At 32.0% G+C, this 21,659-nt stretch overlaps 1 protein-coding gene across 2 annotated transcripts in view; it reads right to left on the reverse strand.

Moving 5' to 3' along the window:
* The window catches only part of LOC130451019 (calmodulin-binding transcription activator 2), a 525,122-nt gene that overhangs the window by 317,247 nt on the left and 186,216 nt on the right, over positions 1-21,659 (reverse strand). The window lies entirely within an intron of this gene.

Raw genomic sequence — 21,659 nt, forward strand, 5'->3', positions numbered from 1 at the left:
AAATTCTCTTTTACTTATTGCAGGCTAGCTTTTTACACCAAAAACTTTATTATTTGTTTCGTATTTTTTACTAAAAGTGTCATTAATTCCAAATTAATAGGATTTTCAGCTGGAGACTTTTGGAAAAAGAGTACCACTTTCGAATCATTTCATGGGAACAGTACTTTCAGTATAATATTAACATAACTTTTTCTCGACTTCTTTAATCATTTTTCCATTGCTCGAACTTCTCTTCCGTTAGTTACACAACAACGAAATATTTTTCTTTATAATAGTATTAAAACTAATCTATCTCTCAGATTTATATTAAATTTCATCAGATGACATAAGAAACGTAGAAGAAACTAACCATATTATCACCGTATTTTTTCAACTTTTAAAAATAACTCTTCTGTCATATCGGCCTCACACAATTCAAAAATTTTTAATTTTTTCATTTTTATGATTTTTTGATTTAATGGATGTGTTTATGTTCACGTAAACTTTTACATTTCCCAGATAATCGTGTACAAAAAGAAATGAAATAATTTTCACTTAAAGAATAAGAACTCTTCACAAGGGAATTTGCCTCATTTTTATGAAGTTTCAATAGAAGTTTGAGAATTTTATTATTTGGTTCACGTCTTGGTAATATCTTTTTCAAGCAAAGGCTGATATTCTTTCAAAACATTGAATATTCACCGTTGTAACATTCAGAATGACAGATAACATCCGTTATCTTTGAATTAACATATATAACGATAAATTTTATTCACAAATACATTTTTCTGCCACTGATTGAAAGCAACTAAATTTCGCTTTACAAAGTAGAATTAATGAAATTGGAGCCGCCGAAATCGAAAAGTAAGTGACGAAAACACTTTCATTTCTTTGTTTATGGTTTTGTTTTCCTTTGAAAGCTTCCATAAAAGTTATAACTTTCTAAACCGGAAGATGACATTGAAACTGCGATATTTTTCGTTTTATATCATCTATCTATTACACAAAAAAGATCGTTTTCAAAAGATACACTGTTATTTTATCAACTTGTTACGGAAACTTTGGAAGTTTTATTTTTCGATCAAAGGTAAGGTACAGTTGAGAGAAGAAAAATATGAGCGTCGATAATTTATTCACTTTGCAAACTAATGAATTGATTCATGGGGGAATTTTTTTGTGATAAGTGTCTATAGTTACATTCAAATTGTCTTTGTAACGTGGAACGTCAAAAAATATTCAGTGCTTTATCTAGAATACAGGATCTATTATGAAATATGAAAACCTGCAGCACTTGTAGCAGTGAGACCGGTGTTTAACTGGCCGACTATAAATAATAATGGACTGCAGTATTACTTTTGACTGTTTCCGTGTTGAAATAGTAATTGAATTCCCTAAAGAACTGCAAACCTTAATTTCACCAAGCCAGACGACGTAAACTAGACAACCCCAAAAATGTGACAAGATAATAACCAACTGTGGATAAAAGGGTGTTCCGGAAACGATTACAATATGCAAATCAGTTAGTTATGGTTATTAAAAAACAATTACGCTATTTTTGATAGTTTATGAGGCACTTTGAAGAAGATTTTCGTTTGCTCAAGTGGCACATTATTCAAAGGGAACGTTCCTTTTCCGCCTCATGTATTTTATTGCGTGATTTTAAAAGTAAATTAGCATTTATTTTGGAATTGCATACTTCACATGCCACATTAGACTCCAAAAAGCTATTAAAACAGTTATTATTATAATACTTATAGTCATTGTTATTTTCATTATATTGTATTATATATACAACTACAAAAAAATTTATATCATCATGCTTTCGTTGTTTTATATAGGCAGTATATAATCTCTTCGACACAATGCTGTTTGTGAACTTAATTTAGGGCTATAGAAGAATTGTAACGTTAAGTCCCCGGCTTAAAACTCATATTCAGCAAGCAGTATTCGGTCTCAGTTAAAATACGATAACTCGTACTTAGATGGGGTGAACAAGTAATACTGAATTGGACGCCATCATCTTTTCAAAGAAATTAATAAAGTAAATGAAGGTAGAATAGCTGAAAACAGCAAATTAATATGAAGTCAATCACTAACATTCTCTCCAATAATGATCTTCCAAAATATCATAAATTGTAGAAGTCAAAAAGTTTTAGTATTAATAATTTATCAAATACATGAACCAACATTCACATCAACTCAAATAGGCTCAAATTAAGTAAAGGAAAATTATCTTAAGATAGATTAATTATTAAACACATTCATAATATGTCACATTATTCAAGACAGTGAATTATTAGATTTTAGTTTTCAGCAAAAAAATCAGTTGCGATACAAATGGAGCGAAAGAAAAAATGTATTATCTTGAAATTTTTTTTTTAACTAATTACTCAACCACAACATTAAACATCAAACTACTAAGTAAATAATAATTATAGAACAAGAAAGTTGTACTGTTTATTCTAGTCGATAATCTGACACTCACAACAGCGCTAATTAACTCCTATTCAGTGATTAATTTTTTAACGGAGGTCTTGCCTATAACAACATTTACACTCCGTTTGGACAACCAAATTATCATCTTCAGAGACCGAAGGTAGATTAGTTCATCAGTTTACCTTCGGATGTTTTGCTGAATGGCTGATTGTAATTCACAGATTAACACATACTCATCAGCACATATACCAGACAAAAAATGCGTGCAGGAAGCTAATCGCGGAGCTGAATACGGAAAATCTAATTAGTCAACTTATTGATGGCACAGTCACAACATATAGTTTTGACAACAAAATTAAAAATTACTTTATGAGATAGGGAATTATGGACGAAAGGTGCACCTAAAGAGATGGAAGCAATATCGTACACTAGATAGTACAAAAACATTGAAAGGCGTAGAGCAATTGTAGTAGCGGTTAAACAAGGGATAAGTTTTCCAAGAAGCCTAACCAAGGACGTTGCAATTTTCCAATCTACTACTGCATAGAAGAAATTAAATAGCATATCCTTCACCACCTAATTCACCAAGTCATAGACAAGCGAAATAGTTTCTATTAGAGCAATCGGTAAAATTCATAACCGACCAGATATATAAATACAGGAAAACGATAATAAAATATTGTCAGCCCTGTAATAAGGAATCTAAAATTAATGAGATGGACAGAGGAGTCGTTATATAGATTCTGTTGGACAGGGAAAAAACTTTGGAACACATTCGCAATGAAATAGGCCACAAGCCATCTCCGTATCATCTATCTATCTTACCTTTGGTATAAGAACATAACATGGTTATTAAAACGCATGTCAGAATGTACACTCATTAGAATTTATGAACATTTTCTAAGGCTTTCGAGACGATTCAATACTTCTAAAATTTTTGTTACACTTTTTGTTAGAAACTTTCTAAAACGCGCCATTGACATCATAACCCCACCGTCGATGCTCTATAGAGAAGATATACGTGTAACTAACCTTTTCACTCCCTTAGTAGATATAATTATCCATTTTATCTGGAAATTTGGATGATGTTTGAGAACCTTTTCACCTTTTTGACGTTGACTTCTTGACTAGTTGGCGTTGATCAATCTTTCGTGCAAGTCTGATTCGTGGTTGTCTTTTTGTTACTATATGTTTTTAATATATAATAATAACGACTAGATTTTGTTTATCATATCAATTTGGGATAAATTGTAGATTAATATCACTGCTAGTAGTTTTTAAATGCTTTTGAAATATTGGGGTGAAGTTAATTCAACAAAACTGAAAATATCGAATATATACATTCTCTTATCTACTCATTTCTTTGAGAATTATTTTATATTTTTAGTATTAATATGAACAATACTCGTCATTACGACCCTTTTGGGGTCGTAATGTTTAATATAGCAAAGCTAGTTGATGCAGGTAGAGCTTTAATTTGAACTATTAAAAAAGTGATGCTACTACGAATTGAATCACAGATCACAGAGACTCTGCTACCGGTCTAGATGGAAATTCTATTTAATCAAACATTATAATTTCGCTTCTGTGTAGTACAAAGGTCGACTCATTCGCACGGCTTTTTCATCAAGAGAATGACAGAATAAAAATTTGACATCATTATTTTTTCTTTCGTTCCACATAGTTTCGGTGAATAGTAGGATAATTTCATTTTATTTACAAAAGTGACGCATGTATTTCACCAGCCACTTGAAACAGATTCCAGATTTTCGTATCATTTAAAAAATGTAAATTGGATTAAGAACAAAAGTCCCATACATATTTGGATTTTAAAATAGTCATCATGGCAACAAGATGATAGATTAGAATATTAGTGCTACCAAAAATAATCAGTTATCGTTTTTCGATGTGGGGTATTAGAAATCCGAAATAAGTAGTAGATATAACTTCTCTCGACAAAGTTCACCAATTGAAAAACGAGAATTTAAATAAAACTTCCACCTTATTAGTCGTGTTTCGTGATATCCGGGTATTTATATTTATAATGGGATACGATTGCATTTCGAGTATTATTTTCAGAAAGACCTTCTGTATTCCGACTAACGAACTTATAAAATTTTATTACGAATGCTAATATTGTATGCTTAGCTAAAATAAATTCAAACTGCCTAAATGAACACAGACATATCCGAGGTTGATATTATAATATCGCCATGGCAGGTTTAAATCAAAAGATATTACAGTTATTGTTTCTATCCTAACTTTGTGGAATTTGTCCATTATAATCGAAACAAAGTTTAAATTAAATTTTGGTTGTATGTACAATTTATTTTTATTTATTTCATGACAATGAAGGATTCCTTAATTTAGCACGGTGATTGGAAGGATAAATTGATTGTTTTTGGGAACTTTTTTAAAGTTAAAGTCTCACCCGTATTATCATTGACAGAGCAATAAGGAAGGTGGCGCTTGAACCGAAGAAATTTTAGTTTTATCTCCTGATGGATATTCAATTATCACCAATAGTAGAGGGATAAGCAGGAGCTGACTAAAATTTTCCGCGAGTAAATTTAATCAATACCAAAAGTTAAATGATTGTTACGAACTCGTCCACTGATATAGACCTATTCTAATATATTAACTGAAGCTAAAATTTGGTGACTCCACCCTGCTAGTCTTTGTTAATATGGCGTTTTCTTTTTTAAATTTCTATGACCTTTTTATACTATGTTATTTGTTTACTTATGGTATATTAGAGATTTCCAGGAGATTCTAGAAAGTGATGATAGTATATATAAAACTATTCTTTAACAGTTGGAGTAGTAAAATTTGATGTCATAGATAAATTAGTTACCTGCTGGTGAATAGTTTAGTGAAAAGTGTTAGTGGATAGTTAGTGTATAAATAAATTACGCAAGTAAGATACACACCGTGTGTATGAATTCACCCTACTATGTTGTGATTAATAACTTTAAATAAAAGATAATTATTTAGATCAGTTTCAAATATTGAGGTCATTTTTAATCAGAAAATAATAGTAATCCATGCTGCGAAAAAGAAATTATCGCGATTTGAATTTTCATTAACTGTTCAATATTATAAATCAAATTAACTATAATTTTATATTTGAATTTTTTTCTCTCAACGGTCTCAATGGTTAGGTCATCGCCTTGTAGCTAAGTGGACACGGGTTCGAGTCTTATTGGGCGATGTGAAATTTTGCTTTTCATAATACTGTTTTTTATCAACTTTATAATGATTTTCAGTAAAATAAATAATTTTTATGAGCCTTTTCTTCATGAGGTTTCAAATGTAAAAGATATTCAATAGCTCAATAGTTCTTGAATGCGGTATACAATACGAAGGTTGGAAGATGTGAATTTGGCGCACTGAAAAATTTTTAGCATTAATCTTGGTACAATTTAAATAAGAGTTGCTAATGATGATGAAGTTAAAAAAGTACATTTTACAACATATAGTATAGTATAGAGAAAAGTAAAGGAAAGTTAGTCATATAGAAACTATTACTTTCTAATTAGTTGAAAACCAAACTATTATGTAAAGTTTGAGTTCAAGAGTGAATGGACATAGCAATACCCCGAAGATCATTGAGCAACACCAAATATTCAAGGAATTAGAATACTTTCTAGACAATTTTTGTACTAATTCGAGTACCCGAAGCTTTTTTTTTAAATAAAGTCATTGAATGTAGATAAATGAGCTAAGGGATTTAGAATATGTATAATTGGATATTCTTATACAACATGAAGAAAAATTGTTTATGAAAATGTATTTGGAAACGTCAGATTCAATTTAAATTAATTATGTTGGAAACGCTGATAATAGGATTAACTGTAGTTGGTAATGTCGTCGTTTTCTAACCGATTTCTTTATATACTGGTTTCGTGCGTGATTTGAATTTATTAGAACGTTGCTAGTGATATAACTTCAGGAAAATGTTTTTTAGAAAAGTGGACTACACCATACATTGTCCTTCGACAATGCAGAAAATAAACTACTCTTACATTTCCATAGAAGGAGAGTCAGCATAACTTGTATTGAATAACGACGTCGTCGTTTATTCTACAGTGCGATGAATATTCACGTAAAAACATGAAATGTAATAAAGTCCCCCACGAGAACCGACAAAGGGCAGAAGCGTATAGAAGAGCCGAAAATATGAAAATTGGGGAAAATTTACCACTATACCAAGTTGAATCTCTGAGGAGTTATTCTATTAAATTCTATTTAATTAAAAAAAATTAATTTCTTCGCAACCTTTTAACTTGAAAATAACAAATTTTTATATACTGTATGAAACTATTAAAAGCATCAAGTAATGGTAAGTAAAAGAATGGGTTAATTAGGGGTGAACTAACATTAAAATTGCATAGTTTTTTATCTGGCAGTTCACTTGAAAAATTTTATTTCTATGCCATGAATAATTTAATTCCACAACTCATTTTATTCTTGTTATTTCTTGAAAAACTTTGTTATTTTCAAATAAAAGTCGAATAACCAAAGACATATTTTCAAAAGTGTTATTTTAAAAAGTTACAAAAAAGTTGAAAGCTGGCTATGAATTTATACATCAAATTGGATAATTTGTATACTCATGTGAACAGAACGTTATCGATTAGCACTATAAAAATTTCTTATTTCTCTGTAAGGAACCCCACGATTAGGAAATTCCCTCCGATATCCTTCAACGCTTCTTCTACAGGTTCCTTCACAAAAACCTAACACCAATAACATATTCACTTGTTCGCTAAATCAGAATCCTCCAATCATTATAAAAAAGTAACAATTTAATTACCAGAAAAGCTGAATTGCAAATAGTCAAATTTAATGTATGAATTCATAGACAACTCTTGAATTCTTGTAACTTTTGAAATAACATTGTTGGAAACATGTCTTTTGTTTTTCGTCTCTTCTTGACTTGAAAATATTTTGATAAAAAATGCAAGAGAAAAAAAATATTAGAATTAATTTATCTTAGGTATAGAAATAGAATTTCAAACTGACAGGTAAAAATCAACCCCAAAATGGTTTGATTGCCTACTACTTACCATTACTTAATGCCCTTAACGTCTCGTATATGTACCAAATGTAGTATTAAGTTAGAGGATTGCAAAAAAATTGATTTTTTTTTTGAAAATTTACATATATAGTTTTTTATGTAAATGAAGAATTACAGTTCTTCCTAAAGTATTCTTTTTCTCGAATATCTTATTACACACATAGTATTGATTCTATAACAGATTTTTCATGATTTACACAAATTTTATTTATTTCGATAATTGTTTTATGATATTATGATGAGTTCTTTATTAAATATAATTCTGGGATCTTTATTGATGACGGTATTTCTTTAGGAACTGGTACAACAAATTTTCCATCACATTAAGCCAAATAAATGTGTTAAAATAAATAAGAAAGGACTTAACAAAAGGTCCAATTAGGTGATAAGACCATTCTTATTGTTTTCAACTTGAACTTTAATGGTCTTCCAGCAAACACGTATATCTAAGAGAGAATGCAATAAAAACTGTAACGATCGTAATATACACTCACTTCGTCGTAACGTTCTTGTTTTCTTATAGTAACGTATAATTCAAAATTTATTTTCAATTTATACAGACTATTAAAGTGTCTCATTTGAGATGGGATCGCATGACCCCCATGCATTTCGAGCTTGCACACTCCTCGGTCTCGATGTCATGCATTTATCATGTTAGGAAAGTTTTCATTGTTTTCGATAAATTTCCTGCATATACAACGGGAACTCGTCTAGTTGAATAAATTATGTATAAATGACATTTATAATCTTTCACGTTGGATTCTAATTTCAACTTGCAGTTTTGCTTTAATTGCATTTTTACCAACTGAACTATGACATATTTAATTCAACTTATTTCAGAGTATTTTTGAATTTTGTCCAAGTATTTCGCGACATTCATCATTCTGTAAACACGAAAAAGAAAATCGTTAAAACGAAAAATTATAATTGTCAGAAATGATTATTCCGCATATCTACAACATTATGTTTCAACATAAAATGACAAAAATGTTTTTAAAATGATGGATTCAATTGTGATAAGTACAAACTCAAACTCTCTGATTTGATATCAACATCTAGAGCCAGAAGATGTGACGTAGACCCTTGATCATCTATGCAACCACACGATATTGGTAACCTTGGTTCTTGCTGAAATAAATATATTGTTGGCTGCTGCAACAAGAAGTTACTACTCTATATACAGAGAGGTATGAAGTATCCAAGCCTACTAAAGAAACATGGACCAGCAAAAAGATGTAGTGTGCAGAACAACAGAAACTCAAAGTAACAACATTCAAATAACTGACAGTTTGGGCACATGTGCGCAATGTCCCAAACAATTGAAAATTTGATAATTATAGGAAAATATATTGAAAATTTATTTAAAAACTTAGCTCCATTGTTTATCAAACTTTGAGGCAGCAACAGATTTTCCACATCTTGTAAATATATGTAAGATTGTAGAAATAACGCTTCTTTTTGACATTCCACAAGGATTTTGGAAAACATTTTGAAGAATATATTATACGAGATTATTTCCTTCTTTCACGCTAAATACTTTCTATAGTCATTCAATGACATATCTTTATATTGTTTATTATCATTGTTACATAATTAAGAGACACTAAAAATTAGAAATATGAACTTCTCATTCTTCAAAAACTTTTGCGAATATTTGAATTAAATGTGAAAAAAAGTTTAGTATTGCCGTATATTTAATTTTGTTATCTGCTTTATTCACATCATTGAATTTGGTCTATTTTGACAATGTATAAATGTAATGTATATTACTTTTAAAAATTTTGACATTATGACTTTTCGGAAACTACAACCCGGGCTAAGGTAGATCACCTATCATTTGATGGTGAATACTAACCCAGAACGCGATTTAGATCACAGTTTCCGAAAGTCGCGTTCAATTTTTGATATGATATTTATTTAGTTGTGTAATATATTCTAGATGTTTAATAATTAAGCAGTTATCATCGATGTACGCCTTGCACAAATTTTGCACTAAAGTTCAATACTAATAAGCTATTTTCTTTGCTGAAATGCCGAAAAGTATGAAAACCGCAAACCTTAGTAATCCATCAATTACATTGCTCATGAGAATTGATGGTAGACAGCCATTTAAGAGGAATAGGAAGTTCACAAAAATCATAGGCAAATAACCCATCAGTTGATCGCATTTACTCACCAGTCTACCAGGGTAGAAAGTATCAAAGAATATGACTACGACCCGAACAAAAATGACCGTGATCAGGGTCAGTTTCCGAACAGTTCATTATCATGATTGTACCGGGTGTCCCAATAAGAATGGCTCTCGGCAATATCTCGGGAACCGTTTATAGTACCTCGAGAAAAACTAAAACTGAAATGAAATATAGGCTGAATTTCTTGAAGAATACGAAAATCATCCTACAACTCTGTAAATAATTTCCAGGTTTTTCTCAAGGTCACTTTTGTTATAATTTTTTTTCCGAAGACGGTTCCCGAGATTTGGCCGAGAGCCATCCTTATTGGGACACCCGGTACATTTTAAAAGATAATATCATTATTTATTGTATTTTTCGTGTATTTTCTATATATTTAGATTTTATTTCATTTGTGTAATCATTCAGTTATTTGTATTTTTATTTTTTGGTAATTTATAAACTGTTGGCTACAAATTGTAAACAATTTAGAGACAATAATGTATTATTCTTTTTCTCTCTCTAGCTTAAATTTACTTTGTAATCATAATCACTTCGTTTATACTTGTCACTGAAGTGATTATTAAAAATTCATTTGCTTCATTCCGATTCAAATAAAATAGATTTTTATCAAAGAAAATAAACTTCATACTGATACTTTCAAATACACGTCGTTATTTAAAGCTACACCGTTTTAAGGAAAATTGTAAATCAAAAGATGCTCACTTCAAGCTAGCATGGGCGTACCCAGGTAGGGGCAGGGGGGCAGCTGCCCCCCCTAGAAGATAAAATAAACGTCAATTTTCCAGGCAAGTGGGAATTAAAAACCTGTTACCTACTCTGAGCAAAATGAAGTGTTGGAAACAAAATATCTTTTCAGTTAGATCTTTTGATTTAATATTTTTTTATCTATAATTAAATATTCTACAACATTCTATATAGTATACTGTTAGCGACGTAATATAAATTGAATCTCCCGCGAAACCGTCGCATCTCGTAGTTTCCGCTCCCGACGAGACAATCAGAGCCATTAGGATTAAAGCCGAATATAATTTGGAGAAAACAACATCTCGCGCTATCTATCTAGTTACGGACGACAGTACTTTTTCCAGTAAAAGAGAAATAGCAGAAATTTATACGGTCAATAGCGACATCCTGTATTGAATAGCAATACCACGTAGAACATTCTAGCATGGACTAGTACGGAAAGGAAAGATAGTGATAGCAAGTATGAGTCACGAGACAAGGATGGAAATAGAGAGCCAAGAACATTGCATGCTAACATTGGACAAGCGTCACATCCTCTAGTAGAACCTGTAAATATATCTGTTGCCGACTATTCTTCTTCATCGACATCCCAACAAACTTATGACGTCAACGTCGATCCTGAAATTATAGTGGACGATGGCTATCATGAGAATGATCTGGGTCGTTATGTTGGGTTGGCTACCCGGCTATCGACGGAAAAGAAGAGGGAGTTGTTACAAAATCCTTGGATCCCGCCCAAAAATTACGATTTTGAAAGTGATGCAAGCCATTTGAAAAGAAAATTCAATCATGCTTGGTTGGATCAATATGCACCATGGCTAGTATATTCCAAGCCACTAAAAGGCGCTGTTTGTAAGCATTGTGTTTTGTTCCCTCCGCCCATCCGCACTGTGAGAGAAATTTTGGGGTCATTTATGGTCAGGCCATATATAAAGTCCAAAAATATGCATGAAGACTACCGAAATCATGCAACGACCAACCTTCACCTAATAGCGACAAATGCTGCAAGAAATTTTCTTGAAATTATTCCTGTAGACATCCAACTGCAAAGTGGACACCAAAAAGCAATCAATGAAAATAGGTAAATATTGTCATCAATTATTTCTTGTATAGTATTTTGCGGTACACATGATATACCTCTTAGGGGGAAACATATCGCCAAAAATACAAAACGAATTGATAAATTTATGTGGCGAAATTATTAAGGAGCAGAAGTAGCTGGGAAAGAACAGCTGTCAATAGGCGTGCGATTCTACGACGAAAGCAAAAGACAAATCAGAGAAGAATTTGTAGGGTTCGTTGAACTAAAAGCACAAAATGCTTCAGCAATTGTCGAAGCAATTGACAATTTCTTGATTAGTTCTAACTTCCCAACCGAAGATTACGTAGGGTTTGGATTCGATGACTGTTCTACAATGGCAGGGAAAGAGGGTGGCGTACAAGCCATTTTGAGAAAAAAATATCCTCGTGATATAAATAAAAGTCAATTTTCATGATTTTTTGTTTCAATATACCCGACCGACCATCTTCTCGAAACAGGTATGAGCTGCCCTCCCCTAGCTAAAATCCTGGGTACGCCCTTTCAAGGAAGTATATCCTTAGTACACTACATTTCACTGATAATAGTGTTCTATATACAAGAAATCGTTAGGTTTCGGGCATTTTTATCTCAAAGTGATTCACATCTAATAGTTTATGTTAGGTAGGGAAATGTTGGTATGTAACGTGTTTTTTTGTAATATCATTCAATATTAGGTATTCATAACTAGTTGATAATATACTTGTTCTTAATTATTGAAAGTAAGATGACTATGTAATTTGACTTAATTCAACAATGCTGAATGAGGGGCTCTTAACACAATAAACCTAAGTATATTACAAACCGCACAAATGAGGAATCCTCGCAAAATAGTAGTGCTAAGTAGAAATAAGACAATCGGTAATTAACCATCAGAACTACCCTTAACATAAAACCCATCCTAATTCGCGTTGTATAAATTCTTTGATTTGCACTTATTGTCAAATGCAGAAATCACGCTATCCACGATTAGCATATGAAACACGACAGGAAATTTCCTCTAATAATAAAATTAAGAATATTCCAAATAATATCATTTACCACTGATCACATGACAGTAAGAAAACGGCTATCGTTTATCACAGTTTGTGAGTGAAACAAGGTAAGGACAGATTGATGTTAAGTAGAAACAATTCTACAAAGCTCAGTTGTAATAATTTTATTTCTATTCAAATAATTTCTACGAGAAAATAACATACGATGACACTTTTAACAAATATTGTTTCTCTTCAACCTACAGTTAGATTATTGTTTTCATCGAAATCGAAATAGAACTTTTAGTCTGCATAATTAAAATGAAAATTTGATATTTAGCATACATTCTCAAACAATTGATGGAAACAGTGATAATTGTGGATAAAATTTAGGTTTTTTACAAACATTCATAAAAACTCTAAGCATTGGTTCCAATTAATGGCTTATCCCTTTAATTTCCCAACATCTTATAGTTGTTGCAACCAAATTGTTCAAGCGAATGAGAATGGAGAGTAAAATACATCTGTGATAACATTTTAAGGAGTCTGAATAGTTTATATTGATTAGAATCTCATACTTATTCGCAAGGGAGGTTTTTCTTTAAATCAATGTCTACTGGTGTTTACATCATTTTAGAATCAGTGAAAATACCTTCTTTTAATTCAGTATCTATCACATGAGCATATATATCTTTCGTCTTTCACAATCCACGTCTGTAACAGAAATAGAGAAACAGGACTTTTGAAGTGTAATGATATCTTTGGTGGCTGTAGCGTCGCGTTTCTAAACCCGAGTAAGTTATTTTCAAAATAAGCAAATACCAATTTAACGACAAGGAAGAGGATAATTATGACAATCTTTGTTTAATTTCAAAATCTTTAAGGTTTTCACTACGACTTTTGATCAAAAACTAGAATGGATTATTTATATTATTATTTACGTGTAAAAAAGTTATTTCAAAGTATTTATCCCATCGCGTTGAAGCAATCCCCTCTTAGCATAGTTTCTATTTGTGTAAAGAGTGTGATGCTAAATCTAATGACAAAGGCAGCCATGAACTTGCGAATCTAGAGCGACAAAAGGCACAATGCTTTACTATGAATTCATACCATCTTCGTTTGCAAATCGTTTCGAAATGATTCCAGTGTCCTAGTTATCTGCTTGAATAAACAAATTGTCCACTTTTTGTACAATTTAATCTCTTTTGGATGTCGAAGGACTTCCCAACTGGTTCTCGAAAGTACAATATTATACCCATAGACAAATTTTTTGATCTTCTTTGAGACTTTTCCCAATTTGGAACAATACCTGTTATCAATACCTTTATGTGCCAACACCAATCGTTAAAAACCACAATAACGAACTCTCTAATCACATATTTCATTTCACAAGATCTGACATTATTTGAGACTAACAGCATAATGTTTTGGATTGTTTTTCTCAAATTAATATTTTTTTCAATTCCATACTGTTAGAATTTCCGTTATTGACCCTGTAACGTCAATAGATAAAATTAAATAATAATAAATTTTGCTTCTGTAACTACGAATATTGACAAAGAGTTATAGTTTCATCCGAACAATGCAATATATCCAAACCATCCAATAAAGCAAGATTTATATTCAATTTGTTGTTTGTAGAGTATAGCTCATTGCCATGTAAGAGTATGGAGTTTATTTTGCTACCACAAACGATTTCAAAGAGAAATTATAACAAAAAGGGGCTAGTTATAGTGACCTAAGTACAGTTACGGAACAAAACTACTATTTGTTCGCCTCTAACTTTGAGTCATTAAATTGAAAAAGTACTTCGATAACTCGCCGACCCGTTCTGCAACAATGAAACTCACGGAAAATATGTAAATTTCCTCTACGGAAATAGAGCTACCGGCACCAAATATTTATAAAAGTAATTGAGAATATTATTCAGTTTTAGAGTTGAGTGTTTAATAGTTCCGTTTGTCAAATTGTTTCCATGAATATTCGTTATATACGATGGTATATACTAGTTAAATTTAATTTTTTATTTCTGAAAGATCAGTATACGAGGGTTGGTGGCGATTGATATTACTCTCATACTATGTATAATTTTCAGGGTGTCACATACACTGCAGCCCAAAAAATTTTTAGCGTCTCCTTTTATTACTATGGCTCATGGGGTTACACAGTGTTTAGAGCTGATCTATTAATCCAACTTCTTTCAAAATGTTGGATGGCTCTAGCTGTCGAAGATCTTCATTTTCTATTTCATACAACCTTTAGTGTAGTGCTGTGGAGTTCCGTAGTGTCTAGCACTTTGAGAATGTGACTTCGTAGCAGAAACTGCACGTTGTATCCCCTGCTAAACCTAAACAACTTCAGATGTCCATTGGGGCGGCAATGAACCGACAAGTTTTCAATTATTATTCATAAATTGTTCATACGTAAGTTGATACATTTAATGGATCTTATTTGGTTAGATATTTTTAAAAGTATCTTTGACTGTCTCAGCTCCTGTAGATTATTTCAGTAACTGTTTTTCCAATTTATCTCATTTTTCAGTGTTTTTAATCTATTGTCCTGTCACCTATTCCACAGAATGGTTCATGTTTTACGGTTTATCCTCCTATACAAGTATGTCTGTTATTTCATTTTCCTCCACTCCAGTGTGTCTCGGAACCCATTGGAGGGTAACTTTAGTCCAACTTAAACTGGATGATTGCATTTATTACTACTTAAGAAATACTTGGTGTATTTCTTAAGCTTTGAGAGTGTTTGGTTACATACTTCTTACTGACGTACTAATGAAAAACGAAGATTCCTTATTGGGATTGGTTTTATTGTTCTCAAAATGTATTCCTAACGTTTGCCTACATTTGACGCAATATTTATAGGACTTATTTATTACGAGTGGAGTTTCGATATAATTATACGGGGTATCAAAGCAAGCTTGTACGGTGGACGACTAATCAATAATCTGGTCATTAACTTAAGAAATAAAGAAAAAATGTAAAAGCTGATTTATATTTGTAATTGAATTCAGTATCGCTGTCGCTATTAGCACAAATATATTTTTATTTGGTGAAATATGCCCGGAAGTTGTTGATTTTGTTTACCCAATTATTACAATCTTCATTATCCCGTTTCAATTTTTATAACATACGGTTATAACAAGGTAAATGTTTACCGAAGAGGCTCTTCAAAAATTTCCCACGTACCTCTTTATTTTTGTATGATTAAAACCTTTGTTTTTATACTGGATTTTGTTTGGTTTGTAATATAAAACAACATAACATGTAACATAAACTTTTTTTTCTGCGGAAGGAAAATAACCGACAAATAAAAAACCATAGGTGTAGAACAGATTTATTCCCGTTCAAAGGAAGATTTATTACAAGGGTATCGTACCATTTGTTTTTGTAAGCATTTCTATCTGAAAGAGATTCAATATTACAGTGGAGTGTATGCAAATTTTAATTACGACAGGAGTCATCTATTTCAACAAGTATGTCTCATGCGATAATGAGTTAAGACAAGCGACCCGTTTAAGCCCGTTCCAGCCTCTCACTCTACTGCTATCGCTGTTTTATTGAAATCCTGTTGCAGCGCCTATCGTCGAACATAGATCTTTAACACTGTATTAAGTTTCATTTAAATTGAAAACAAAACATGTCAAAGAAGCTCAGACTATTAACAAGGCGTATGAGCGATTTGAAAGGGGAAATAAGTCATTTAAGAACGTGGAAAAATCGGAGCGTCGTTTGACCCCCAAAACAATTGTAAATATGAATAAAATAGACAAACTTATTTTAGACGATTGACTATTCGAGAGCTTTGAATATCGTATCAAATTGCTCGACAATGAAAAATCTTCTAGTAATCTGGTAATGAAAGTTTCATGACTATAACCCAAAGGCAGAGAAATTTACAGTTCGCCATGGAAAATCGGTGACTTATCCCGCCCAGGAGGCAGGTCCGTTACCCAATGGACTTCGAATCTTCTATTTTCCATGCAAAACATACACTGTTCTTCCATGCACCCCTCATTGGGCAAAAAGTAACTACCGCAATGCAAATATATTTATCCTACCTCGACAGAGAAGCCCTTCAAGCCCTTGACTCCTATAAAATTGAGTTGATGCTAGTGTGGATAAGCATACTCACTGAGAGCAAGCAACAAAGTTACCCTAATGTGGGTACCTGGACCCACCGGAGTGCACGGCACGGCAACAAGCTGACCACCGAAAAAAATAGGACAATATGAGGAAACAGGAGTTACTGATATACTTACTGGACACTCACCGATGAACTGCCACCTAAAGAACATCGGAGAAACTCCTGAGAGCTCTAGCCGTTTCTATTAGGAACCAAAAGAAACCGTCGAACACCTCCTCTGCGTGGCTGTTCTTAGACAACGGTTACTGTACTTTCAAGCTTTTTAGAGCCATAAGAGGTAAGCCACATAACCCCCAGATAGGTAGCTTACTTTGCAAAGTCGTTTTTACCTGACTGATACAGTGGAACAGTGCGAGGTACGCAATAGATCAAATAGTTAGCGGAGTAGATATCTAATCTAAATTTAATCTGCACTACCTATCAATCAAATTCGAGAAAGGGATATAAGAACATTTGGAAAACAATGTCAGCGAAAGGCATTTCTCTTCGTAATCACAGCGTGCCGTGTCACCTGTCGTTTGTGTTTCGAGATTTCTGACCTCTACAAGTCTTACTGATGTCCATCTGCTATATTGTCATACGAGTTATAGCTCTTCCCGAAAGTGACAATGTGCCAAAAAGGAAAAATTATTCGACAGAGCCAGTTTCCAGAAGAGTCTTCCATAAATGATTTCAGTCAAGGATTTAATGTTTGCTTTCCACTCTATTTTTAATAACAATATAAAATTTAGAACGATTATCAAAAAATAATTAATTAGAGTATGATTCAAAACAGGAACTAGCGTACTAGCAATATACTATTACAAATTAACGCATAAACGACAACAATTCATAGGATTCTCCAGGAGCAACTTCTTTACCTCTTTCATAACCAGAATGTGCATGCCATGGAAGTAGAGGATTATCCAGCAAGACTAGCCTACGTTCGTTGGTTTCTAGAAAAATATCATGTTTTTAATACATTTGTCGGAAAAGTACTGTTTACTGATGAAATTGGTTTCTCACGAGACAGATTTATCAATTCCTATACTTTGTATTTATGGGCAGATGAAAATCTATATATTCTATGATTCAAACAAAGAATCAACATCGATTTTTTGTGTAGATAACAATAGTGGGTGATAATTTAATAGATCCATATTTTTTTGATAATAGTCTGAATGAACAGCGATACTTATAATTTCTCCAAAGATATAACAATTTTGGTTCATGCACGAAGGAGTCCTTCCCCACTTCCTAAATGATGTAAAGAATCATCTTAATAACATTTTTTCTAATAGTTGGATTGGTCGGGGAGATCCATTTGCAAGGCCACCGCGTTGTCCTGAGTTAAATACAATGGATTCATTTTTTTTGGGCTTTGTATATGCACCACTGGTAAACATAGGGAACGAAATGATCGATAGAATGAAATTTTATTCTGACGCTATAAGGCAGAATCTTGGAATGCTCTTCCAAATTCAAAGAAACACCCTCCGTAGATTCCGGAAGTGTGTAGAAGAGCAAGGTGCCCACTTTGAACATTCATTACAGTTTTTTTTAATTTTTGAGTTCTAGGCTTGTATGTAGTACAAATATTTATTTCTATAATTTATTCATAAGTTCTCCAAAAAATGTTTGATTGTGTTTTAATACATCCTGTAAGCAATAATTACGATTTATGATGAATTTTCTTCAGAATGCCTCTTTATGGCGAATGGTTCCCTTGGCATGTACAACGATCTAAAAATCTATGTATCTTCTAAACCATAAATTTTATCGAGTTATACAAAAATCTATTGATTCTTGAAGTTTTTGTATCAAGTCCCTACTCTGGTATAATTTGGTATAATTTACCTGTTCCTCTGATTTCTGATACTAGAGGAAAATTATCTTGTTCATTTTTTAGCTTCTGCAGGTAATAAGAGATTTGATATTTAATCTTGTTTTATCAAAATAGTGTAAATAGTGCCAAAACCTTAGAAATACTACCTTACACTAAAAAAAGGTATTAACAAATTACATTATAAGTGAATAAATTTTCTTAAGAAAACGTGTTTTTATAGAAAAATGGTATAGAGACGAGTTTTGTTTGTTGTTTGTATGTTTTTCTGTTCATTGCCCGGTTTCTTTTAGGTCAAAATATTTGCAGTCTTCTTATAAGAGATTTGGTCTGTTTCTTCATATAGAAGCGTTGGTGTGAGGATGATTTGATATAGTCTAATTCCAGCTTCTACTTGCGTATCGAAATGTTAAATTTTAGTACAAACAATCTTCAGATGTTTCAACATAAATGCCAAAACCTTGAAATAAAATACACATTTTCAAACAAAATTTAAACCGACATTAAAGTATCACGCGGGAAATCCTCTAAAACCTTTAAAACGTATGTTTTGACCAAATTTATATTTTTAGCTTTTAACAACGGAAAGACGAAACCAATAATATTTGATGTCTCATAAATATCCCGATAAACGACAAAAAAATCCGTAAATATAAGTTACAAATTTATGTTATTTTATGTTGTAACCAGTAACAATATTTTTACCCCGTATCGGATACAAATGTCTGTTTTATTACCAACATAAAATTGTTGTTGATTTATATACTAATCTGGGTTAACGGGTTAATTCCAATGTTTTTATATTCTAGTCTGTTCTCAACGACAAATCTGTAGAATATTATTTTATCAGTGAGATATGAAGTGAGATCTTCAAAAAAAAATCTTTCTTTCCATTTCTGAGCTAAAGAGTTACGAACTATCGACGGGAAAATCTCTTTAAATAAATGTATCGAATACATAATTGCTTTATTAAGTGAAATTCGTGATATTTCTCAACATTCGGAAGACTTTAAGTAGAATCATCTATTTAAATGGAGGTTTTCACTGGAAACTAAAAAGCATGATCTGTAAGACACATAGTAATTGATCGAAAATTGAGTTATCTAAACGATACAATCCGTTTTTATTACTTTCGTATATAATATACTTATTGGGAAGTATTATAACCAATTTGCTTTCCAAACTACCAATATAAATCTCAATTAAACGTAAAGATAAATTGTAACAAACTTATCTGTACTTTTAACTAGCTAGGTACCTATTATGACCAAGAGATAGCAGTAGTTGTGTGAAACTGTATAAGAAAGCACATAAACAATGAAATACATATTACAAATTTGAACGTTATTTGATAATTGTTTATCACCCTATTATTGCTGAAAATTTATAGTACAAATATTGAGAAATATGCTATTCGTTTATTGAAATAGAAGCCCAACCAAGCTTGTAGATAACTATGGATGAGTTTGTTCTTTTAACAGTAAAAATATTGATTAGCAGCTGCTAAGATAAACAATGCAGTGGTTGATCAAATAATAAAAACAATCAAAATAATTCACGGATAAGTAAAAGCCGGCCCCAAAGAAGGCGAAAACCGTTACTCCACAGTCAAGATCATAGTGGAATCTACCTAGAATGGAATCACTTTCATCTTGAAAAAGAAAAAACTACAAGTGGGGCAAGTATTATGAGCGTAAACTAATCAAAACTGGCTAAGAAGAAAGTATTGTTTTATCAAGATAATGGAACACCTCACTTATCCGTTACCAAAATTAATAAATTATAGTTGATAGGTTTAGCCCCATCGGATTGTTTTCAGTTCCCTTTAAAAAGCATACTTTTTGAGTTTTCTTTTGTGGAATATATTATCAAAACAATAATAATAATAAATGTTTCAGAAATAGCTTGACATTGCGTATAAGTATAATGTTAAAGTATTTCAGAATATAATTAATTACAGCGTAAAGGAATGTAAGATTGTTTTTCATGGATTCAATAGCCGAACAAAGAAATAATCCTAAAAAAACGACATAATACGAGATCTAGCTGAACATGTATTCAAAGGAATCTTTTGAAATCTCTAAATGAATGAAACTTTTTCTTTAAATGGACCACTTTCTCTTGTTACGGGAAACCTATTTATAAGTAGAAGAGTTATCTCTCTCAATCAAATGGAATTGTTGTTTTTCAAAAAAGTAATTTTCATATAAATTAAAAAATTTCACTATTTTCTCACATTCGCAAATAACTTCTAACTTACTCAGTGGCATAGGAAGTGTTACACCAGAAGGATTAATTTATATAACTAAATACACTCCTGTGGATTAAATGTGTCAGAGTCTGGTGAATACGGTAGTTCTACGAGCAAAATTAGAACAATTAATACAATTAAAGATCGGCTATGAACAATAGTCTCTCAAACCGCTACTCTAATAATACACCAAACTCAGTATTATATCGGCATTTGACGGCAGTTATGAATATGGTATTAGGAGTACATCATTCTGCTTCTCAGAGTTGTTGTGTTTTGCACCAGCTGAAATATTGACGACGACCGTGATCCTTGGTCAAAGGAAAAATTAATCAGACAAAAGGATCGATTGCAAGTATGTAATGTAAGTATAGTAAAATGTCTACATTTCTAACATAACCAAACCATACCTGTTATAGATATTGTGATGGTATTGTTCAAAAATCAAACTTGATCTTTATCTTTGATCTTTCCCTTATTACATATCTTTTGATATGTAAAGAGGCTTTGTCATAAGTGATATCGGTTTACAAGTACTTAACTCTTTCAACCATTCTCTCTTTGTTCATTGTTTATTGACGAGGCATTATTGGAAACAAAAGTTAGAAGAAGCTGCAAGAAAATTATGTGACATTGGAGGTAAAGACACAGTTAATGAGCGAACGACACCACGGTGTGGGTTTAATCGTTTTAATAGTGAGGATTAGATTTAAAATCATTAGGTGAGATTATAGAAGTTGTCGAATAGTGCCACACGAATTAACCTAGATTCAAGCGACTTGAGTCGAGGTGTTCAAACAGCTTCTTGCCCTGCCAAAAGATGATGTTTTATTAAATGTATTGTTACGAATTTTTTCTGGTAATCCAAGGAATTAAATTATGATTCTGTCTATTGAATCATGAATACGAAATCGGAAGTCTTGAGAGTATGCAATTCAACAGTAA

This window comes from Diorhabda sublineata, chromosome X (genome assembly GCF_026230105.1).
Source record: "Diorhabda sublineata isolate icDioSubl1.1 chromosome X, icDioSubl1.1, whole genome shotgun sequence".
NCBI lineage: Eukaryota > Metazoa > Arthropoda > Insecta > Coleoptera > Chrysomelidae > Diorhabda > Diorhabda sublineata.